Source organism: Sebastes fasciatus, chromosome 22 (genome assembly GCF_043250625.1).
Source record: "Sebastes fasciatus isolate fSebFas1 chromosome 22, fSebFas1.pri, whole genome shotgun sequence".
In the NCBI taxonomy this organism is placed as follows: Eukaryota; Metazoa; Chordata; class Actinopteri; order Perciformes; family Sebastidae; genus Sebastes; species Sebastes fasciatus.
The window spans coordinates 3,549,549-3,567,324 of NC_133816.1; the positions used below are offsets into that span (position 1 = coordinate 3,549,549).

Genomic DNA, 17,776 nt, shown 5'->3' on the forward strand with positions numbered 1-17,776 from the left:
TGTGCTTTATCACCGAGCTGCAATGTGGGCCTGGGCACATGTGGAATATTCCCATTTCAGAGTTGCTTTGCTGAAAATGTTCAAGGTCTTTCAGTGTGAAAGCATTTATTGTTTGAGGGGAAAGAAAGCTTTGGCTGTACTGGAGTCAGAGCTGTTTAACTGTACGGAGTCCAGCTTCACAGTGAGACTGATAGCAAGACCAACTTCCATTCCTAAATTGAGCTCGACTTGATGTGTTTTTTGGACCGTCAGTTTGAACTCGGCAGTACAGTGAGAAGAAAGATGACTGCGTTTTAAGCCTTGCACACTCATTTGCAGAAAGAAATGGCATCGCAGTCAGATCACATTGGAGTAATTACACAGCAGGCAGTGTTGAAAGGGTAAGAGATTATAATTATATGGAAGAAACCCATTATTTCATTCAGTTGATTCAGAGGTTGATTACGCATATTATACTGCACTACAGATCACTGATTAAATGATTCACTGTGCATATATGTGGCTGTCTGCAGATATAATCATCCTCAGCCTGACATGTTGAAGACTATATGTAAGAATGGTGTCCGGTAATGTAAATATGATTTATACCCACAACCATTTTGTGGAAAAAAATGTTTTATACATTAAAATAGGCTTTAATTATGTTCTGTACATACTTAAAGAGACAGCGTGTAGGATTTGGTGGCATCTAGTGGTGTGGTTGCAGGCTGCAACCAATTGAGTACCCCTTCGCTCACTCCTCTCTTTCCAAGAATGCCGTAACATGAGCCACAGCGTGCAAAACCGTGGTAACGCCGTTAGCCTCGCTCAGAGACCATCCTTACCATAATAACACTACTTTAGGAGCAATGGAGGTCAGACGGCGGCTGCTGGTACCACAGTTTTGCACTTTGCGGCTCACGCTACCGCAGTTTCACAAGCGTGTCGGAGAACTACGGTGGCCTTAAGGTAACATAAAAACGCACAAGCCCCTCTAGAGCCAGTGTTTGGTTTGTCCGCTCTGGGCTACTGTAGAAACATGGAGGAGCAACATGGTGGACTCCGTGAAGAGGACCCGCTCCCTATGTTGATACGAAGGGCTCATTTTAAGCTAACGAAAACACAACGATTCTTAGTTTTAGGTGATTAGACACTAATGAACACATAATTATGAATATGAAATTCCATTTCTGCTAACAGATCCCCCCCGAAATGTTACATGTTGTTCATTTTACCAATAAATAGAGAAAGGTGATAATGCCTCTACCGCCCCTCCTGCTTCTTCAAATAAAGGCTGAATTATTAAACACTGCGTTTAAAAGAGCAAAGAAGCAATCCTCCCAAACACTGAAATACAAACTGTTCAAGGCTGCTTTATGTAACGGCATCAGTTGTAGCCTTGCACTTCCTCCAAACTGAATAAATGTGAAACAATCAAAACAATAGATTTCTGCTGCTCAGAAAGGTATAGATATTGATATGTCCTCCCTCTTTGAAAAGGGTTAATTATAAAACAACAGGTTATTAGCAGAGGGGATGTAGCTCAGTGGTAGAGCGCATGCTTCGCATGTATGAGGTCCTGGGTTCAATCCCCAGCATCTCCATTTCTTATCTACATTAGAGTAAAACACTAAGCCTTCTCCTTTGGGTCACACAATGCTGTGAGATACACAATGTTCAAGGGTGCTTTACATAAAAACATTCACCAAAAGATCCTTGCACTTCCTACCAATGGAATGGATGAAAAAGAGCCAAAGTAAATTACCACATTAAACCCACATGAACTTCTGGCTCCAGTAGCCTTCATCAGGGTTAGTTGACCCAATCTGACTTCCTCATTTTTTCATTCACCAGATCCACTGCACTGATGAATGTGTATACAGCAATATGAAACATGGCTTTCATGTAATGTCATTTCATTGTTCATTAGTTATATCATCTGTTTTGATCTCCATCATTTCTCTTGTGTCCCTGTGAGCCCTTTCCTTAAGCAAAAAGGAAACGGGGGGTAGAGATGAGGTAAAGAGAAGAGGGTTGAGACTGAAGAGATAGGTAGGAGGAGAGGGCAAGCAGCGAGAGTTAAAAATGTGTCCTTGACTGGTTGTAAGGCCCATGGAAACAACACACTAACATCACGTCTATTAATAAAAGACATGGTTCAATAATCAGCACATGAATATGGATTAATACATTTCATCAGGTTTTTGGAGGGAAGGAGGGAGGGGGGGTGAATCCAGCTGGGCGTCTGCTCACATGACAACAGCTCCTTCTCTTTAAGCTGTTGCGACGGGGGGATAGAAAGAAGAAATTCAGAGGTAATTAAAAAGGGAGAGAAGGAGTGACAGGAGGACAGGAGGGAGGAGGAAGAGAGTGGCGTTTGTGCCTCCCAAACATCTGCTGACTGATGAGCAGGAGAGGAGAGGAGAGGACCTGAAGTTTGTTTGAGAGCTTGAAATAAATATGGCAACGTGGGTACGGCAAATAAATCATATGTTCTTTAAATACTGTATGAGATTAGAGCGTATATTATTGAACTGGAAGTCCCTTTTAAGAAAAAAAGGGTTAATCCCTCATGAGGAGAGGGATTCAGAGCCCATGTCTCTAACATCTCTCCTCATACTGAGTGCCTGAGATGGAGAGAGCAATCTGGTGTGTGGTCCAAAAACCACTCATTATCTCACTTATTAGAAAAGATAACGGTTATACACTATATTTTCCTCTATAGCGCCACCGTTTGTGGTTTTTAGGGAAATGTCTCTTGGATGGATTGCCATGAAATTTGTAATGAAATTTCGAATGACATTCCCTTGATCAGTCGCGTCTGCACTTTGTGTTTAGTACTAATTGGCAAATGTTAGGATGTTAACACTCTACACTATGGTAGCCCATACAGTGCATTGGAAATATTATATTTAACTAAGCATGTTAGCATTGCCACTGTGGGCATGTTAGCATACTGACGTTAGCATTTAGCTCTGTTCAGCACACATCACAGTGCGCTGCACCCAAAGTTCAAGCAGTTTGCTCGCGCTTTGCTCTGCGCAGTTGTTCCGCACAAGCCATTGAAAATAATGGGTTTCAGTGGTGCTGTTGCCGTGTTCTATGTGAAAGGTTCATTACACCCAAGCTACACTACCTGCGTAAGCAGCACGCCTGCATCGTAGAACCTCTTGCTTTTTATTTCGGTGCCCATGTTAAAGGTGGGGTCGACGATGTTGGAAAGCTAGCATAATTTGAAAGTAGGATGGCCTCAGGAGCTCCATTTAACCCCCCACCCCACACACACACACACACACGTGCACAAGCACCGCCGCATCGTAACTACTTCACAGACACAGAGCGGAGAGAGGACCTCAACTCAACAACGCTATCTCATGACCAGTAACCACGGCAGTGCTACTGCAGGGCTAAGGTTTCTCTTCCATTCTCCAGGAAAGGGAGGCAGGGAGGCATCTGATTGGTTCTTTCCAAGCGGATGGCGAGGCAGAGATCGGTAGACGTTTTTACAGGATTACAGCAGCTACAGATGACGGCTCTTTTCTGGTCCTTTTTCAGAGCTCATCAGTAATGGATCGATGTCGGGGTGTATACACCATTTCAAACAATAGAACAAATAGTGAATACTGGAGAACATCGTCAACCCCGCCTTTAACAGGTTAGGCTCTTCTAGAGATTTCAGGTCTCGCCTATTTTTTCGGCGTGCCGCGCAGTTTACAGCAAAAATTAATCTTTTGCCCGCATATTGACATCATACCAGCAACATTACTACAGTTTCAATGTCTATATCAGTAGAATATGTTCCAGACCTGAAAAAAGTAAACATTTATTATTAACTCTGTTTCAAAATAAAAGCCCTCTAGCGTTTTTCTGTGGACAAAGTCCATTCATTGGTTAACACAAGTCTCTTATTCTGAAATATTTGCAGGACAGTGTTATTAAAATAAGAACAAATAAGAAAAGTACAGTGACTTGCATGGCTCCATAAATTAATAGTACAGTACCGACTTTTAATCATGGATTATTATTATTTACAAATGACCACACCCTTCTTAACCGTTTTCCGCAGCAGTTCAGCGAGGTAGCCAACTCTTATCTTTGCATGCACAACACACAGATATGCTGGATGGAAGAACACTAGCAAAATATACAGTATAGGCTATTTGCTCACTCTGTATATGTGTACCCATGGCTTCCTGCCAAGAAGCATTCAGAGAATTGTGTGTATTGTGGCATTTGAACAGTTCAACAAACATTCAGCTTCTTCCCAAAACTGTCATCTGTTGAAATAAAATATATTTGAATTGGCTGCATTTCAATTCTGTATCACATCTTTCTAACAAAAGGCCCAAATGTAGCGACACAGGAAGCTGGTAATGATATACAGGGTTGCATTTAACACCAACTACCAGCTAAAATAAATTGTGCAAACCAACGCGTGACCGCAGTTCGCGCTCTTTAATAGCTACAAGCTTTTAATAGAAGTACTTTACGAATCCCTATCTGTTGTGTCTCAGTTACCTGCTCTCAGTGATCACAGGAACATTTAATTTCATCGGTTTCAAAGCTGGCTGCACTTTATTGAGTTGCCTCAGATGCTGTCTACTCTATAAAGTGCAGTCAAGTGTTAAAGCTGTCACTGTATTCTGGAAATACACAGAGATGAAAGCTTGACAACAATGTTTGTGATACGATATAAGCCTCTACTGCATTGTGATGACAGTTTATCTCCCGCAAGAACGAGACTGAAAAGATTTTTTAGACAATGTCAGAGACGATTCTGTCGGGGTTTTTTTCTTCTGAGTGTATGAACAGGTAGTTTGTCTGGGGTAAATTTAACCTGACAGACATGGTTGCTGGTGTTACCCCTTGGGCAAAAAACTCGAACTAGAATACCGATCTGTTCAGGAGGAAAGAGGGGAAATCACCAGTGAGTGTCAAGAAATATTACATCAGTTTAGACAGTCATTCACTTCCTTGGCTGTCTCCATCACATAGACATCTCGTCCTGAACTTTTCCTAAAGCAAAAATTGATTCAGGACAACTGTAGAGTCCATAATGTTTTTACACATGCAGCTTTTACCATTATTTGATAGAGAGTGCCGGTACAATGGCATTTACAAAAATAAATCTTACATAAGCTACTTTCTAAAATATTTTCTCCCACTGTTGGGATGATGTACGGCGTGATCAATACTGATACTGTGTGTGCTCAGATCCACACCCAGACCGTAGACCCATGGCACCAGAACGAGACCCAATCTGATCCGATTAGACTGAGTATAATTACAGACCTCTACCTCAGATATCCAAATCAAAAATAAGGTTGTGAAAGGGCACCTTAAGCAGAGTCAAGGCAAACACTCCATTTAATAGGTGTTATAGGTCGCTATAAGCACCATAGATGTGGGTCAGTAGGGGCCTGTTGTAAAAGTGAACGCGGAACTTGAAAACAACACATTCTAACATGTTGTAAAACTGAATGAAACGTCACGTTTTAAACACAAACAAAAAGGCTTGTTTAGGTTTAGGCAACTAAACCACCTAGTTAAGTTGAGGGAAAAATATGTTTTGGCTCGAAAAAATAATGTATCTAAAGTGAAAATGAAACTTAAGGCTTGTGAACACAAAGACAACTACACATTGTTGGTTTCAAACGGAATACAAACCCGGTCTCCTGAGTAAAGAGCCACTGTGTTTTCTGTCCCAACCATCACCTCTGGCCTCCATTGAGTTTCATACTGTCTAAACTACAGTGCCTGACTTCCGCTTCTGCTCCTGTCATAATTACTACGGTCGCTGTCATGTGCTGTCACGGTCCAAAATCCTTCTGTAAGGTGTCTGCACCTGCACTTATAATGAGGAAAGTCAAAAAGGTCAAGGATAATTGTTCTTACCTGCAATAAACTCATTAAGTAAGGACAAAGAAAGTGACCCTGGAGTTTTGATACATACAGTTAGTCCTATTATTCATGATAGTGGTCATACACAGTAGGGGTGTAAGAAATATTGCAATATTATGTGTTGTGATACTTTATCGATTCTCCAAAACACAAACTCAGTTTTAAAGCTAGAGTGATGACGAGTGGTATCATATGAAACCAGAAAACCTAATGAATCCATTGGAACCAACCATGTCATACTAGTTTGTCACAAAGGAGGTTAAATAACGCTCTAAAGTTACACTCAATTTCGGCAAGGAAAAACTGGCATGGCCATTTTCAAAGGGGTCCCTTGACCTCTGACCTCAAAATATGTGAATGTAAATGGGTTCTATGGGTACCCACGAGTCTCCCCTTTACAGACATGCCCACTCTTTGCTAATCACATGCCGTTTTGTGCAAAAACCATGCAGTTTTTTAGCATGCAGTATATGTGTGTTATTTTTGCCTATTCTAAAAATGGTGTATTTCTGGTGTGTTCTTTGTGGTGACAGCTTTCTTAAAATTAGATTTAAAAAATCACAATATATCGCCTTGCTTTCAGTATCGCAATATATCGCAATATATTGAATTGTTTCCCCTGTATCATGATACGAATCGTATCGCCAGATTCTTGCCAATACACAGCTCTAATACTTATAGTCATACTAGTCATTGCTACAACGAAATGTCTTTTTTATCCCTCCAATTACGTGTGACGTGCCAACTGATTTGCTCCTGGGCTCACCCATTCAGTCTCTTTATCATCTATAAACTCTCCTGTACTCCTGCTCCCGTTTTCCTCAATGTCCTCGTCCCTCCCTCCATCTCTCCGCCAAACATGGAGTCTCAAACCAAGCTTCTCCTTTGAGCTCCATCAACTCCCTGAAGACAGACAGCCAGTCAGGGAAGCAGGCTTTGGGGGATGGGGGGTGATGGTGGTGCTGATGGAGGGTGAGGGGGGGGATGGAGGAGAGGGTGCGAAGAACAGTGTTCCCAGAACACCCACACATCCACTTATATACATATACATGTACACACACACACACGCACACACACACACACACATACTGGAGAACCAGCTCTATAACCACCACACCCACTGGCACACACACCAACACTCGCATGCAACCGCTGCCAGTCTTTCCACCCAAAACCCCCTCTGAGCCCCCTCTCCGCTTTAATTGGCGTAATTATATTTGCATAAGGCTGTCCTGTTTCAGCTAACACACACACACACACACACACACACACACACACTCCTGACAAGTTTTAATAGGCAGGATAATTGAATATGGTTTTCCCACCAGTGCCCTGAAGGGTCTATCTGTATATTCTGCAAAGGATCAGCGCTCCATACGTTTACTTAGTCAAACAGGAGCGCGTTTGCCACCAGCTCAACGGTTAATTAGAGACTTCAAAGGTTAATGGACTTGAAGGGAGCGTTCGGGGTCGTCATTTTTATAGATGATTGAGAGAGGAAACATCCTGTGTCCAAAGAAATTAAACCCTGAAACTGAAAACTCAAAACTGATTTGATCAGCCCAGTAACCAAGTTGCTGCAGCACCTTTTTCATCAAAGAATTTACGCCTAAAAAAAAAAACATGCTAATGAAAAAGAGAAAAGATAACGAGAGGAAAATGGAAATCAACTTGACATTATCCCGAGTGTAATTTCATTACTAGGTTACAGCTTAATATGTGAGACTGGATTTCTGCGTCTTGTTCAGAATGAACGAGGGCAATATAATTACCAGCAAAGCAATGCCGCTGAAGATGCCGATTAAATGTGTTACAAGAGACCTTTAGTTGTTTTCTTTACAGCGGCAGTAATTGGAAGAAGCCTCGAGGTGGCCCATTAAAGGAAGGATTTATTCTATAGATAATTATGCATCATATCATACAGTATATTCACTTTTAATGATAAATCCAGTGCCTTTGTATTACTTGAATTATCACATCAAACCAAACATCAAAGTAATGTAATAAATGTTAAGCATACAGTGTAGTTCTTTTTGTACTGTATTCTAATTAGACTAAAGCAGCAACAAGATATGCTTATAGATTATTCTTAAAAGTATGTTTTCTTGCCACACTTAAACCGTCAACATTTACATTGTCCAGTTGGTTTAGAGAGGGTTAACTTCATTCCTCCAATGAAATGACGTTTAATTGGGGAGGAGGAAATTAAAGGTCTAAGCCTTTCACAGTGTGTTTTATGAAAGTTAATTGTAACATTTTAGTCCATAAAAATGTCTTATTCATTATTTGGTTGTATTTAGCTCCACCCTGTCATGTCACTTCCAGTTCCAAAAAAACCAAGATGGTGATGGCCAAAAATCCAGATGGCGACAGACAAAAACCAAGATGGCAACAGACAAAAACCAAGATGGCGACGGGCAAAAACCAAGATGGTGATGCCCAAAGAGCAAGATGTCCATAGCCAAAAACCAAGATGATGATGGCCAAAAGCCAAGATGCCAAAAAGGAAGATGGTGATAGCCAAAAACCAAGATGGCGACGGCCAAAAACCAAGATGCCGATGCCCAAAAAACAAGATGGTGATGGCCAAAAATCCAGATGGCGATGGCCAAAATGCCAAACTCAAGGCTTCAGAAGGGGTGACGTCATGGTGACTACATCCACCTCTTATATACAGTCTATTATTTTTCCTTAATTGTTGGTCATCTAACGACACCTCTGATTTATCTTACGACTTGTTGGAGGGGTTCCAACCCACAGGTTGGGTACCACTGCTCTATATACCCTCTCAGTGTTAAACATGCTCACGGCTCAAAGGCAACATTAAGGGTTCAACTCTCAGAGACTGCTGTCAATATCATTCCCTTTCTCTCACTACTGGCCTATAGTACACACTGTACACATGGCTGGTATAAATTGCTTTACATACCGTATGAGTAATATGGAACCAGGAAGCAGCAGTTCATTCTTGTAAATGACATGCTGTGAAATACCTTAAAGATATTCTTAAAAAATGGCTTTTTTCACACAAATTGCCTATCCTTTCTAACAATACAATGAAATCCCTTTGAGATGGCCTTAACAATAATAAAATGACATACAATCTTCTGCACCTCAGAGTGGTTTTGAAATGATCTTTAATTGTGAGACACCTCCGCTGGCCTCAGTGGTGTGACAACTGCAGCTTTACATAATGCATTTTTTTAGGCTTTTCTTTTATATTCACAGAAACCTTTCCTTATTTGAGCTTTGTTAACCACATCTCCCTTCCCCCTCTCTCTCTCTCTCTCTCTCTCTCTCTCTGTCTCTCTTTCATTTATGAACTCACCTCACCTACGCTATCCATCCCTCCCCCCCTCCCCTCCTCTTCCTCCTCCTCCTCCACCTCCTCATTTTCCACACACACCAAACCCCTCGCCTAAAAATGAAATCTGATTTTCCTTCTCTCTCTCTCTCTCTGTGGATGAGGGTCTCTGGGTCTTTTGTTCATCCACCCGCTCATGTGGCCTCCTCTGGTTGCCACGGAAACCGGGTGTATACATACTGTTGCTCCAGGAGAGAAATCGAGATGGAAAAGAGAATGGGATGCAGAGAGATGAGAGAGAGAGAGAGAGAGAGAGAGAGAGAGAGAGAGGCTGGGAGGGAAGAGATGGAGTCTGAATCAGGGGAGAAAGAGAGAGAAAGCAAAGAGGACAAAAAGAGGTAGAAATATGGAGTGAGGAGGAAAACGGAAAGGGAGGACAAAGGGATACACAAATAAATGAATGTATGAAATGGAATGAGGAGGATGCAGATATCCTTTTCTTTACTGCTACGAGAGCAATATTTTTTTCCACAATTCCGATTATTCTTCTCTATAAAATGATTCTCTAATACCAACACCCCCAAAACACATTCATACATGTAATTCCTGTTTCAGTGCTCAGCATTTCTTCATTTTCTATCTATTTGTTTGGCAGAAGATAATTGATTTTTTTCCCAGATGCACAGCAAAGTTTTAATCTAATCTTCTGTCCTGGAATTCCATCTTGTGTGTCTCGTATCAGCGACTGATTGCAGTACAAGAATTTAAAGCTTACTGTGCTGCAGTAACTGCAAAATGCTCTGGATCAGAGCGTCAGCAAAATAGCTCAAAAGCAAAAAATGTGCAGCAAATATCCCTTCCTTCCAATCTGCATTGCGACTCATCAAACGTATACTTTAAAGTTGCTTAATTACACCATAATCCCAAAATGACAGAAATCAATTGTGCCGAAATTGTTATAGTTGTACCAAAATATATTATCTAAAGTGGGAAGAGGAGAGACAGACATTCACTTCCTGCATTATTATTCTGTCTTATTCTAATATTATCTGTTGGCACTAACATCTTATTTATAGTATGGGAACAGAAAACACAAAAGGGAAAAGACAAAAAGAGGACAACATGGAAGGGTGGGGGGAACTAAAAATGACACTAAAATCAGGGAGGAGAGAATCAAAGGTAAAGGGGGGGGGGAATAAAATGGATTGAGACAGTGAAACAAGGGGAGAGACGATAAAATTTCAGCATCTTCCTCCAACCGGTTGTCTGTGTTTGCTGTATCAGAGACCCTGTAGGAATCCAAACCCTGCAGACAAGCTGCCATCTGCCATCTTGGCTCCAGTCCACCGCTGCACAGTGGAGCCAAGATGGCGCCCAGTAGTCACACACACATTCAAAAGAATTACGGTCAAACCTCACAGACATGTTTTATAACATGTAAAGACATACAGACTGAAACTAACTATTGGTGAATTATTTGCTATAGTGGCTTATGTGGTGGGAAAAAGAAACCAGCTACCGCATTTCGAGAGAAGCTTTTGGCTTTTAAAGATTTTGGCTATTAAGCTGTTTAAATTAACACCAACAATGGCAACCAGCTGGTTTTAATTTTTTTCAGATATGTAGTCATACCAGATAAATAGCTTACATTTTTATCATGTTACATATTCGTAGCGGTTCGTTCACCGGTGAAAGCAAACAAATAGTATACAGCTCCTTTTCACTTAGCTGAATCAACTGTAGTAGTTGATATTGGATTTATTTAAGTAGGAAAACCAGTGATGGACTCTTGCACTTCTCTCACTAAGCGAGAGATATTACAGAAAGACTGAAAATGAATCATAGCTAACAAAAAGCCTCAACAAATATACTATAGTGGAAAACTAATCTTATAGGTGTCAGGGGATGGTGTAGCTTAGGGGCGGCACTATGAGTTCAATTACTGCTGGCATTTCAGACTCCTAACAATATCATGTACTGTAGGCTAAATGCTTGACCTTCTGCCTGACTACACGGGACAGGACGCACACTTGCATATCACATAATATGTCCATGCTCGGTGTTCAGGCCACCACACTGCGCTAACATGCAATGCTGTAAGAGCACTGTGCAAGCAAGCAACCAAGCAAACTTGACCAGTATAGCACTTTTTGGCTGGACCGCACAGTCCTTTACGCAAATGAGCCCGTCTAGAGCAACGCGTCCAGCTCACGAAACTTGGACCAAACTGTCAAACTAGGCGATCTAGTTCCAAAATGAAACCAGATTCAATGGCATCGCCTACTTCTCACTGAAAATGTTTTCAGAGGTAGATTTTGGTGGATTGTTTAGAGCAGTGGTCTCAAACTCAATTTACCTGGGGGCCGCTGGAGGCAGAGTCTGGGTGAGGCTGGGCCGCATCAGGTATTCCACAAAAAAAGCTTTGTTAAAAAAAACAACAATCTTCTCAAACGTCATTATTAACAGTTCTTTAACTTGAATGGGTTCTTCTGAACATGAACTGTCCTGAACATTAATGGAACATTGAAGAACATGAACGGTTCTTCTGAACATGGCCTCTATTGCGTCTCCCACTTTTCCTGAAATTGTCTGTGCTCGTCACCAACCTTTCTCTTCACTGCAGGCTTTGAAAAAGACATGATTGGGGCTGTGTGACAAGATATATATTCATTCCACTTGGTGTCACTCCGCAATAAAGTTGTGCCTGCTGTGTTTGTGTTGCTCTGCAATTACACCACCAAACCGCTAGTTGGCGGCGGCGTCTCTATGAGTTTCCTTCTTCTTCTTGTACTACAAACAGAAACTGAGGGAGTTGGAGCTAATAACTGTTGAACCACAGAACTTTTACTGACATTACTGCAACGCCGAAAAGAGAAAATATATCTGAGTGGATTTGTGTGAACAAACATTGAAAAGATGGAGGCAGAGAGAAGTAGAACTTGGTCCTGGCCGCTCAGCATCGCTGAGAGACTGGACCAATCACAGCTGTTGCGGTCTGCGTCGCCGCGACGTGTAGTTACATTTCTGGAGAGGTGCACGTCAGGCTACGGCGTCGATTCAACGCAGAAGTATAAATCAAGCTTTAATCGAGTTTATGCGATGTTACACGGGCGCCGCCACAGTTGTTGTGAAATGTTTCTCTGCTTGCATCAAGCCCGGCCGATTGCCCGTCCCCGGGAGCCATATACCCCGCTGTGATTGGTAGGTTCGTTCAGCTCGGGCTCGCGCAACAAAGGGACCTTCCACGGCAAACTGCCATTCACATAAAACTCGCGGGCTGAGGGCGCCTGGTTAGCTCAGTTGGTAGAGCGGGCGCCCATGTAACAAGACTTGGTCCTGACCGCGGCGGCCCGGGTTCGAATCCGGCCTGTGGCCCTTTCCGCATCCACTCTCTCTCTCCCCCCTTTCCAAGACTCTATCCACTGTCCTGTCAATAAAAATGAAAAAATGCCCCCAAAAAAAACTTTATAAAAAACTTTATAAAAAAAAAAAAAATTTGCGGGCCGCACTAACATTAAACTTTCATATCAAGGTGGGGGCCACAAAATATCGTCTTGCGGGCCGCAATTGGCCCGCGGGCCGCGAGTTTGAGACCCCTGGTTTAGAGGGAAGAACTGAAAGTTTACGAGCAGGCCGCCATGTTGTTTCCTGTTTGAAACATACTTGCCAACCTTGAGACCTCAAAAAAAAGGGAGGATTTTCAAAACCAAAGCGGGGGGTCTGGGGAAAAACAAAATAATAAGTACACTGCAACAGAATTTTATACGTTAAATGGGCCCACTTTTAATTGAATTTTTCTCAGGAAGGAAAACTGAATAATTCCCCCCTCTGGTGTGAACTGTGATGTGAATCTGTGGCACAAACTAATGGACAATTCACCAGTTTTCGTTTACTCATTCATCTTTTTTGCCCCTGCTTGACTATTTCTTTCTCTTAGTAGGCCTACTTGGAAGGCCCTTTCAGACACAACACGTCAACGGCGCCACTGCGCTCTGACACACGTTATTTCCAGTAGCTTGTGCCGCACCACAATGGCTTTGCTGTGAAGCTGTGATGTGTGGCGAGCACAGCTAAAACCGTGCCGCGGTGTTGCGAGCAGCTCTCCTCCGCTGGGAAAATACATTTAGTGTAGCTCTATTGCCGTCTGGGTGGAAAAAGTAAGGCTTAAACACGCTGTACAGTGCCACAACCAAGTTGAGATAACGAAAAGGAAAAAAAGGTGGGAACATTTGTCATAAACCGGGAGGAAATCGGGAGAGGCCAATGAAAGAGTCTCCTGGGAAAATCCGGATGGTTGGCAAGTATGGTTTGAAACAGCGAGCAGAAAACCAGGGACCAATGAGGTGCATTCCACGATAGGGTACGCCACCGCTTGAACGGCCAGTTGAGTGGAGCAGCGCGTCCCCTAGTGGTCCTCGCCAGACCTGGTGGACATGTACCGCTAGATTTAACATTCAAGACATGGCCACTGACTATTTGTAAAACAATTTAGCCACAAATTGACAGACTGACCATATATGGTCCAGACATATACTCGTTTTTGACTGAGTCTTGTTAAAACATAAGTTACAGGGAAAAAGGGGGCTGGATATGTGGATATAATGCTAATATGAGATGGCTTCAGCTGCAGCCAACCTTTTTTTCTCTAGATGACAAACGAGGACACACCAGCTGACATTTCTTTGGTGCGACATGATGAACGAGCGTCCACTGACCGGTCTGTGAAGTTGGCGGCAGTCTGTGTGCATGGCTGGTGACCTGCTTATGAGAAGACCGACTGGCTGAGTAAGAAGCTGATAAAGGAATAAAGGGCTAGAGGAGCTACCAGTATCGTAGCGATTAACCATGCCAAATGCACATACACGCACACACACAAAACTGTAGAAGGATCATGACACGACGCTCTGATCTGAAGCTAATGCTGAACCATCCAGACTCATTGGCATCACTCCATCTCACACATACACATACACACACTCTACTGGCAGTTCTCCATTATGATAATCGCTACTCCCTCTCATGCATATACATACCCACATGCTCAGAGGCCCTCAAAATTGCACTGTATAGAGAGGTTCATCCAGTTATCCAGAAATATTTATGCTTCTTTAAACATTGAACTAAGTTATACCGTCTATTAACGGACCCGAATAAACAATCAGCTGAAGACTAAGCAAGCAATGGAAATGTTTTGGTAAGCCGGTGCAAGAATGTGGTTGCTATGGTTTTACTGGTGGATGCAAGGTTGGTACCAAGTTGTTGCTATCTCCATTTAATAATTAATGCCTCTGTTAGACTCAATACCATTTATAATGAATAGATGTGTGCTCCTGTCTCTCTCCATCTCCATCAGTCAGTACTGTGCACCATTTGTTATACTTCTATGTTTTGTTCTGTACAAATGGAGAATATATACAGTATGGTGCAACTCAACTTTTGGTTTCACACGGGAAACGACGTCCACCTCCCCTTCCTCCCCAGAATCTGTTGGACTTTCTCAGTCTTAATACTACGTTGCTCTGAGCGTCTAATAATGACGCGGATGGGTTTACATTGGAGTTTGTCGAAAGGCCGGTGCGTCTCATACAGACGCTAAAGGGTGTCTTATGCGTAGGGATCAAGACGCCGAGGGCCACTGCGCAAGAGTCGGTATTTGACGCCCTGAAAGTTATGAGACAGGAGTCGATGGTGCAAATACTTCTTTTAGATTATTGTCCCATTAACCACCAAGCTAAGCTAACGGGTTTGCTAACTGACCGTTAGCTAGCGGAGAGCTTCATTTGTCTCTATTTAACAACTTCTTATGATAATAACACATTATATTAACAAATTGGTGTACAATGGAGAATAAAATAACAGAAGGGAGTAAACCGAACAGTAGAGAGAAGACTTTGTGACTCACTAGCGTTGGCTGGATGGTGAGCTGGTGGTTAGCTCACCAGCTAAAGCAGTTCACCAACTAGCTCTGCCAGTAGTCAGTACACCAACAAACTTCTACAACCAAATATTACACAAAGATGTGCAGATTCATTTCTAGGGCCGTCCTCAACCAAAGACATTCTTAGTCGACTAAGATACGATTTTGTCGACTAATTGATTAGTTGATTGAATCGACAGATCACACAAACGCACCACTTTAGATGTTGTGTTTACAAGAGATGTGCTCATTAAAGAGAGGGCAGTCCTATTCATTTCACTGTAAGACTTCCTGTTGTGACCAGGCCTTTATAGGTACTGGAAGTAGAGAGAACCACTTGAACAGAGAAAAGGTGAACTAAGGTGATGGAGCAATGCTCGCATAGAATCTGCAGTAGCCTAGTTATTATGTAAAGCAAATATATGTAAAGCATTTATATTTGCCCGAATGCAAAAAAGTTAACAAGAGGAAAAGATTAACTTATTCAGCAGAACACAAAGCCCCAAATTTGTCAAAAAACTTTACCCCATCTCCTTTCTGAGTTACATTATGTACAATTCATTGCAATAAGATGTTATTAATCCTGCTGGTTTCAGTTCTCACTACATGTATCTTTGGGCCTATCTCTCTCTTCACCATGCAGGTCAGAGGGATTATATATGTCCCATGTCCAGTATCTATATAATTACAGATTACATGTGATTACACGACTCATACAGCCATGTGTATCTGTTTAATCCTTGCATCACTCCCCTGACATGTGGTGAAAGTCAGCATATTTCAGTTGTTTGTCTTATGACCGACAGATTAATACAGAGCACTTAATCACCTTAATAATTTGTGTGCATTCGTGTAGGAGTGTGTGTAGTCGCACTAATGCCTCAACCCGTGCAAAATCAACAATATGTTAAGCGAGGTCGCTCTTGGGTTAAATGCTGCTTATTGATGCTACATCTGTGTGTGTGTAAGCATCAGTGTCTATAACATACATACTCTAGATTATGTGAGGATATACATTATTGCACTTTATGAGAATGTGTGTGTGTGTGTTAACATGTTTCCACGTCTCAGCTGGTGTCATGTGGGGCAAACGCTGAGGGGGCAGTATCCCTCTGAGGGGATTGTCACATATAATAAAGATGCTGTTAATAACGCAATGCGTGTGTGTGCGTGTGTGTGTGTGTGTGTGTGTGTGTGTGTGTGTGTGTGTGTGTGTGTGTGTGTGTGTGTGTGTGTATGTGTGCGTCCGTACTGGAGTGAACGGTCTGTAATCTGCAGGATTAGTGCCTGTGGATTGAGATTGAGATTAAATTCAACACCAAGCAGCTCCTCCTGCTGAAAGACGGATGGTGTGTGTGTGTGTGTGTGTGTGTGTGTGTGTGTGTGTGTGTGTGTGTGTGGGTGTGTGTGTGTGTGTGCATGTGTGTGTGTGTGTGTGTGTGAGACAACATGAGAAAAGGAAAAGGTGTCGATTCAATTTGGCGTTTGAGAAAAGGGATTGGTTTTGTGTAAAAAAAATACATTTATTTAAATACCTGGATACTGCAGTAGAGGACATTGTCCCGGTTCACCTTAACTGTCCAAATGTATCTGTGTCTAAGCGTATTGATACTGGCTAAAAACAAAAAAAAACAAGCATTGTCTGCTCCAGCCAAACGCATCTTAACATCGTCGGTACCTTGACCTTGAGCGAATAGAAAGAAGAAGACGTTATTTGACTTATATGATGCAACCTTACAGGTTTTTTCGAGCTTGATACAACAGCAGGCTGAAGCCTCAAAGACACTCCAACTCAAAGACATACCCACGAGCAACGTCACTCACAAGAACATCCACCAGTGTCTTCTGCAAGAGACAGAGAAATGCCTTTTCCATATTTCCTCACTCTAATAAGAAAGCCCCTCTGCACACACGCATCGAATGCCATGTAATCAACCAGCCCGGTCGCACGAAAACGCGAAGATGCGCAAGGCATTTAGCGTGCAATAAGAACGCCTTTCTTGTTTTTCTCGTGTCATTTGGACGCCATGTAGTCTGTACTGACTGCTATGTAAACGCATTTGCGTAAACATGCTACGCTCAGAGCTAGCGATGTAGAATAAAAGGCGAGAAAGCTTACAACGGGCGAGAGGAGAGGTTGGGGAGATCCAACAAACACAGGACTTTCAACCAGGAGACCAGTGTTCGTTTTTGTAAGTTACGTTAGTGACGTATTTTTTTGTGCTGTTTGTGACCTGTTTTCTGTACTTCTGTTACGTTGTTTCTGTACGTATTTTACTTAGTTTACGTACTTATTTTAAGCCCAACCATGATGGTTTTTTTTCTAAACCTAACTAAGTGGTTTTGTTGCCTAAACCTAACTGCGGACGTTACCGCAGTTTTGTTGCGTGCCGTACAAATGACACGCGAAAAGCCTGAAATGCATCGTCATGACGAGGAATGTCGTGCTATTTATACGCCTTCTCATGAGATCGGGATGAATCAACAACTTGCAGTAAAAAAATAACCATCACCAAACTTCAGGCTCATGTTTTTTTTTTAATTAAACTGTAAATCAATAAGATGTTTGATGTTTGTACAAGAACACAAAAAAGTTTAAGAAATACATTTATTTAAATATTATAACAGCCTTTTTAGGAATTATCTATTATAATACATAATTTTTTTCTTAACCT

General features: G+C 42.1%; 1 protein-coding gene and 1 non-coding gene across 2 annotated transcripts in view; one reads left to right on the top strand and one right to left on the bottom strand.

The window, feature by feature from the left end:
* sema4f (sema domain, immunoglobulin domain (Ig), transmembrane domain (TM) and short cytoplasmic domain, (semaphorin) 4F) overlaps positions 1–17,776 on the bottom strand; it is a 136,103-nt gene that overhangs the window by 83,344 nt on the left and 34,983 nt on the right. The gene's annotated exons all lie outside the window — the stretch shown is intronic.
* trnaa-cgc (transfer RNA alanine (anticodon CGC)) lies at positions 1,512–1,583 on the top strand. Its single transcript has one exon. It is a non-coding gene; the product is annotated as a tRNA-Ala (tRNA).